This window comes from Takifugu flavidus, chromosome 9 (assembly GCF_003711565.1).
Source record: "Takifugu flavidus isolate HTHZ2018 chromosome 9, ASM371156v2, whole genome shotgun sequence".
NCBI classification, from domain to species: domain Eukaryota; kingdom Metazoa; phylum Chordata; class Actinopteri; order Tetraodontiformes; family Tetraodontidae; genus Takifugu; species Takifugu flavidus.
This window is the reverse complement of record NC_079528.1, coordinates 4,292,463-4,300,215: the sequence shown is the minus strand read 5'-3', so window position 1 is coordinate 4,300,215 and position 7,753 is coordinate 4,292,463. Positions and strand designations below refer to the sequence as shown.

Genomic DNA, 7,753 nt, shown 5'->3' with positions numbered 1-7,753 from the left:
GATGACAGGAGAGTTCAGCACATATATATTTTCCCCGTCTGCAGATCCACAAACCGAGCGACGGTGCAGGCGCACATCAAAGCAACACATCAAAGCAGAGAAGAACGACACATTTTGAAAAGAACATGTCATTTTTCTCCGGTGACACTCTCACTGTAATATAAATAAAGTTATTTAAATGCGGGTCAGATTTTATGAAGTAACTCGGCTCTGTTTTGTTGTGTTAGGGTTTATGTGCAGTTTGTTTATGTGCTCTCCTTGATTCTTAGGTTTATACCAAGCAAAGATGAAAGAGGCACATTTATGTATTTTATTCTATGTATATCTGAATATGTTGTAAAGAAGATATAGTCTGGAAGTTCTTCTCAGGAGAATTCAGGACCACTGGTGTTGGGGGGGATGGGTTCTGCCTCATTCCTGGGGAGTGGAGGAGAGTCCGACCTCATTCTTTACCTCCCAGCACATGTTAGCCATCATGTGGTTAATTTACCCCACCAGCCAAGGTTCAACAAAGACAGTTCCACTTTGAGGTGACAACTTAAAGGGACGAGGTGGGCCTGGAAAACATCTGCACCTCTTCCATGGGCGAAGCTGCCAGAAAATAGCAACAAGTCGCTACTGGGAATCATCACGTTGCCAGTATGAAAGTCTCTGATTTCACTTTATAATCTTACAGTTCTAGAACCTCTGGACTGGAAATAGATTCTACAGCACATCGTACAGGATCTCGCTGTCCTTTCTCTCCAACACAGGCTGGTTAATCGCCTTGCTCAAGGGCACTTTCTTTTACAGGGTGTCCAATGGAGAACCGGCTCCATCACCTTCATGGCATCATCACATCAGAACAAACGCCTCCCGATCATCCATCTGATAAGATTAGCTTGGTCGTTCTGTGTTTGTCTGGGCTGTTAATTCTTAACTTCTGTTTCTACTCTGCCCCATTTGCTTGGACTCTCGACCTGTGGGGCACCTTCCTAAATAAACTCACCCACACTGAAAGCTCTCTGGTTTCATTCATACATGACAGAAGAGCTGTAGAAATACATTTAACTGTTATTTTAGGTTGTACAGAAGTCACTTTTCCATAGCAATAACGCAGCTTTTATACCATTTTGTTAACAAGGTCAACCTGTACAATAAAAAATGAGGCAGAAGAACAGCAACAGCTGGTAAAGAGAAATATAACAGATCAAATCTCTCCATCACTTTTCTGATAAACCTCTCTTTGGTACAAATCTTGAAATCAAACCTGGATTTTTCTTTTTATGGGAGCGACTGTGCAAAACAGTGCACCGTCCCCTCGCTACTGTATAGCTACTTGTATGATGTTACTGTAATATCTTGAATTATTTCACCCTTATTATCATAACAGATAATGATATAACGACACAATCTTCCCAATATTCCACTAACTGCCGTATACATCTCTGCTTGTCAGTGGCTAATGTAATAAGCTTTCCTGGGATTCACTTAGTTGAGGGGATAACTCAATTTTGTAAGTTAATATGGTTTCTGTGCTCATGCAAAAGAGGAGGTATCATAAAAAACCCCACGATTTCTACATTAAAAGCAGATCTTTCTGTCAAACAAACGCATAATGAGCGCATTATTAAAGTCGTTGGGACATCACATCCGAGGGAAGAGAGGTTGGAAAACTTTTCACATGTTGATGTGAAATTTGCTGCCAGGTTTTTTACTTATTGCAACGATCCAAGACAAACTTCCAGCACCAGGATTATTTGAATTTATTGGTGGCCCGAGTCAAAGTGGGCGCTTTAAGCTAAACACAGAGCACTGATGAGTAATGGCTGCTGGATATGAAATGAAAGTCTTTACTTGACATTTAACTAAATGCCATATGCCTGCACTGCTTCTCCTTTGAGACATGAAGTATGTAAACATTTCTCCTTTACTTTTACACTTGGTAATTTGGTAAAGATCACGAGGAGGACACAGAGTGATATTTTCACTTGCATATACAACCTGAACTCTATAGAACAGGTACAAACAGAGGTGTTGATTAGAGTGAATTAAGACCTTTTTCAATCATTCATTGTCAAGTTGACTGACAAATGTTTATAAATCCAATTATTTTCTTAAAATAGTCACGTAGAGGCAATCACAGAAAGGCTCAGGTGGCGTGCTGGGCCTCACTGCCCAACGGCCTAATAAATTCTTATTTTTCTCTAACCTCTTCCCAACCGAATAATGCGCAGTTAAATGAAGTAATCATTTTTACTGGAGACATCACTCACAGGAAGATAGCAGGTATATCTCTGCCCACCATATGGTCACGCTTGTTGAGCGCAGGCCAATCAGAAGGCGACGATTTGCCACAGAGTTCCGCATCGTGATGAAATAGTTCCACAGGAAGGCTCTTTGACCAGACTGATACTCATCTGCGGCTGTAGATTGGAAGTGCTTGTGGAAGGCTATGTGGGTGTTTCTGTCTGAATTATGTGGCCGTTCTGTTTCATCCCCCACCACCACTCCCAAATAACCCCCCAAGCCTCTTCCCCAAACAAGCCCACCCCCACTGCCACAGACTGGGAGCTGACGGTTATTTCTGTCTCATGAATATACTCGAGAATGGTTTTAATTCAACTTTGTTTACACTGTCATTTCCGACCAGGGAAAGAGCTAAAATATGAGAAACTATCTGATATATTATCCACGTTAACTGAATGATAAATGAAAACAAATCAAGCTGAAAACGCTGCACCCAGATGGCTGAAATAAAGAGGATCCATTCCGAAAACTATGTTATAATCAAGCCACTTTTCTCTGAATTAAGTCATTACTTCTTTCCATGTTGAGGTGTCTTTGTTGGGGGATGACCTCTACTCCCCCTCAACCACAAAAAGATATCAGTGATCGTCATCACAAATCGTCTCCTCCTTCCACAGACAGTAATTATTCCCAGAAAAACACAGTTGTTTATCTCATTAGCAATACTGGAACACAACACATTTATTGAGCTCTACGCCTGAATTTTCTTGCCATTAGTCATAAGTCCAGGTGATAATTGGATTCACATTCAATCCTCGTGAGACTTTTTAAAAAAAAATCAACTTCCATCTATTGTTGCTTGTAAAGTAATTATTTGTTGCCTCATTTAGTATTTTGCTTCTAAACCTTTTAAAAAAAAAAAAAAAAAAAAAGTCCAAATGGTACCCAAATATTTTATCAGACAATAATTTATAATATTACAAGAAGCTAGGATCTACCATAAAGAACACCAATCTAAAATCAGCATGTTAACATTACAACATGCTTTCATTTGATTTGTATGTGTTCATTTTTGCTATTTCTAATAGTGATTTGGATCATGGATCAAGTACATTGATTGTACTTGAGAGTTATTCCTCAGGAGGAGCCTTCCTATATAATAATAGAGAGTTTATTTTCTCAGTTAGCTTAAGCAGCTACACCTTTGTCTCTTAGTGTAGTTGTGACATCAAATACAATTCAGGAGGGTTTGTGGCAACAGGTATTACCTTGTGGTGTCACATTTTGCTCAATGCACAGATCAATAAGGGCAGGTCAATACTACTACTGTACACTCAGTAGCTGATCATATCAGCATCCTTAAAGGACCTTTCAGAGCTCTCAAAACCTTAAATCATCATTTTGAATGTGTGCTTCAAACACCTGATTCTATGTAAATCAAGGACTAACAGGGAATGAGTGTTTGATATTAAAGCAGGCTGGGTTTTAAATCATTTCTCATCGCGTCCTACCTTCCTGTCAACATTTAAATGATGTGAGGTCAGTTCCAGGAATGATTTATAGTGGTGGCAAAGTAAATGATAATCACTGGTTCGCATTAGCGTTCTGTGAAATCCAAAAAGATCAGCGATGTACACCAAATGGCCACACCGCCGACACAATGTGCACTTCTGAATCCATCTATGTTTTTTTTTAAGGGATAAATATGGAAAGTGCCTGTGACATTAAATGACAGATTAAAGCTTTCATTTAGATAGCTGGTGTGAATTAAAACCTCGAAAAAGACCTTACTTAATGTTTCAGACCAGATAAGTAGCATTAGCTTGATACAGCTTAAGAATACAGACCCATGTGTGTTATTTCAAACTAGTTTCAAGATGATAGAAGCTTAGAGGGAATAGAGGGATACTTTATATCTTATCTGTCAACCTCGGGTGTTTAATGGGCTGCCTATAGGATTATCACCAGCCTCAGCAGATGTTCATTTACAAAACATATGTCAACGCTTAAGCCAAGTGTAAACATTAGTAGCCAGCAGAGTTTATCAGTTTTAGAACAGGCATTCATGCGGCCTTTGAGCCAAGCAAAGTGTGTCAGCACCAAGGACCTTTCTATCGCCACCTCCTCACTTTGATATGAAGACGTTCAACAATGAACCAATAAACCCTATTCCTTCTGGTAACAATGAGCAGGAGTCCAAATTGTGTGTGTGTGTGTGTGTGTGTGTGTGTGTGTGTGTGTGTGTGTGTGTTCCTGCTACATACTGAGGTCCAGAATATTTTACCTGCCAACAAAGGACATGTTGGCCTTGTAAACTCTAAGAGCTGTTAGGGGGTTAAGACTCGATTTAAAAGGCTAGAATTGGGTTCAGAGTAAGGTTCAGGTTAGGGTTAGGCATTGAGTTGTGATAGTGCGGGTAGTGTTAGAAGCTGGGGAATGTGTCAGTGTGAGTGTACAAGGATGTGTGCACATGGATTTGGTGTTGGGGTCGAATATTTCTTCCATATTGTGTTGAATCTCTTATTTCAACATAAGATAATGGAAAATAATGTAAAAATGTAGCGATCTGTTTTCCCCACCATCTAGTGGTTAGCCTGTAGATTACCCCACCTCTACCTGTCATCAGCCTGCTCGTTTCTTCAGGTATTGTTTTCACCTCTTCCTACACCAGTGTTTTAGTCCAGAGGTTTTTTGTTGCAGAGAGTTGCAGACTTTTGTCTGGAATTTACATCAATTTCTTCACATGGGGTGAATAGGTAGAGGTGGTAGCATCACAGTTGAAGGAGTCCAGAGAGAGCTTCTGGAGGAGAGACCATCCCTCATGGGGGGAAACATTCCACAAAGATACTGTAGACACACAAAGACTATCAACAAAGTCTGGACTCATCCCTGTCAGGCCCTGCAGCCATAATAAGAATGTTTCAGCTCTGGTTTAATTGCTGTCACAGCTGAAAGGAGGACAAGAAAGTTTCATAAAACAGGATATAGATGATGCTGAAAACGTGTCAGAGCATTTTAAGGTCTTAAAAACATTCTGAACATTCTGGTTTAGTGAGAAGGATCTTTTGTTCTGTCAGGGTGACAACATTCTATTTCTGTCGTTCAACTTTTTGTTCTTTCGTAGTGCCGTCACATCCTGCAGGTAGCTAATGCAAATTTTAAATGCTGCTGTGCTGGAATAAGCCAAATGAGCAACACAGAAACCATCAGCAGTTCCGGGTCACAGCCACCATAAAAGTCCCAGCATTGATGCCCATGTGTACATTCAAGATGTGTATTTACACCAAAATGCTCATATTTTGTTGTTTTACTGTGACAACCATTTAGTTGTAATTTTCCCATTTTGTGATATGAAAGTTGTTATTGGGAGCATTTCATAAAACTGACTTTTAAACTTGTTCACTTACAACTACAATCACACAATTACAGTCCGGTGAAGTTATAATTGGTCTGTTGTTTGCTATTATTGTCAATTACGGCAATCATGTATAAACTAAAGCTTTTAAATACGGTATGTCTGTGTGTGTGTGTGTGTGTGTGTGTGTGTGTGTGTGTGCGTGTGTGTGTGGTGACAGGAAAAGTCCTGTAAGTGTGTAAAATTGGAGCAGAATGATAAGCACCAGCATCAAACGTTGGTTATGGAACGTAATTTAAAATGTTTTCATTTAGCAGTGGATACATTAGCATTTTCACAATCAAGGCAACAATATTTTGATTTTTGGTTGCGCACTCATGAAGTGTTTACCCCACATTTCATTCTAATTATTTGTATTGCCAAATCTGCTGGCTCCAATGGCAGTAAATCTACTTTGTTCTTACAGGAAAGAATGAAATCAGCCTCATGAAAGCACTTTGGAAATGTTTTTTTATAGTCTTTAAAAACTTTAAACAGCCCAGTTTAATAGGTGGTTACATGTACCAGTGATTTTATTCTAATTTGATTTGTGGATGGATGTTTGTGCCAATTAAACACAATCCTCAGCCTAGCACTAGTAGTCTTTATGAAATCATTATTACCTCCGCCAAGGAGGTGATGTGAGAGCCGCTATTATCTCGCTTGTTTGTTCGTTAGAAAAATAACTCCGTTATGAACGGATTTTACTGAAAGCTGCAGCAAATGTTGATAATGGAACAAGGAAGAGGCAAATATACAGTATTTTGGTGATGTTTAATGAGATAAAACCGCAAATATGATGATCAAAAGATCTGACCCTTGATCCTTGGAAGAACAATGGTCAAACAACTTGTTTCCTCTATCTGGCTGGAACGCGTCACAACAGCAAGGAACCGAGCCGCTTGGTATATTATGGGCCAACCTATAGGAGGTGACACTCCCCCCACCTCAGTATTCTGCGCATCATCAGATGCAGCTTCAGAAGCTTTATGTTGCAGCTTGATTAAACCTTTGTGCTCACAGATGCGTTATCATCTCTTCTGCTCACAGATGCGTTATCAGATACCCTCATAAATCAGCTCCACCAGGCCACAGCCAGCTTTTCTCCCCCGACTTGTCTGCCTTCGTGCTGACATTCCGGCACCGGCTGACAGATGAATCGGCTCGTCAACAGCCAGGAACTCTCCCTGTGATCTCCCTACGCCATTGTGTCTCCTCGTTACGCTTGGTATTGTCCAACAATGGGACGTTTTTTGAGTGTGACATGTTGTAATAATGGATGGATATTTATTGCGCCACTCACTGTGTTTTTCTTGATGTGTGCAAGTTCAGTTCAGGTGACAGCAGCCATATTACCTTGTGGATAATAAACGCAATAATGATGGTTTCAATGCCGGATGTGTCGAGAAAGGGGTCAGAAGTTCAATCTATGGTAATGAAGTATTATTTTACTACATTAGGAGAAGCTTTCGTGGAAGCAGCTGCAGGGGGATTGGAAGACGAGGCAAAACTCACCACGTGGATGTGGGATCAGGTGATTACCTTCTGCTCCTCCATAACTCAGGCTCTTCCATCAGCTCCAGGCTGTTTTACATTATATTTTTGTTTCCAGTGTTAAGGTGGCCCTGCTTTTGCCTTGTTACTACACTCCTGTGGTCGGATTGCCCCCTCCTCCCTCGCCATCGTTCCAGCTCAGCTCTCAGAGCCTGTGGAATCTTCATCAGTCTCATCTGCCAATGTCTCTACCTTCACTCCACACACCACTATTATCATGAATAATAAATCCATATATTTCCCCCTCCTGCTTCACAATAACTTCCAAGCCAACCTGATGAATTATGTGCCAGCAGACCTCTTGCCACAATTCCTTTGAACTTTCAGGTAAGGTTAGATCATTTTTGCATAAAGAGCAAGGCAGCAGTTTCAAACTGAGATAAAGGCAAACATCCCTGGTCACAGCAGAGATGTTTTTGGAGGAATGCACGGTGCCGCAGATGTTAGCACCTTCACCTCACAACATGCAGTGTATGTTCTGTAGGTATTCCAGGGTGTGTGGACATGTGACCTGTCCAGCTGTGGACATGGATGGATGAGTGTTTCATCCCATTGGTGATTTTGATACCTTTAAAA

General features: G+C 40.6%; 1 long non-coding RNA gene across 1 annotated transcript; it reads left to right on the top strand.

Moving 5' to 3' along the window:
• Positions 1-6,184: 6,184 nt before the first annotated feature.
• LOC130531569 (uncharacterized) lies at positions 6,185-7,373 on the top strand. Its single transcript, XR_008952138.1, has 3 exons — positions 6,185-6,851; positions 7,084-7,157; positions 7,236-7,373. It is a non-coding gene; the product is annotated as an uncharacterized LOC130531569 (long non-coding RNA).
• The last annotated feature ends 380 nt before the right edge of the window (positions 7,374-7,753 follow it).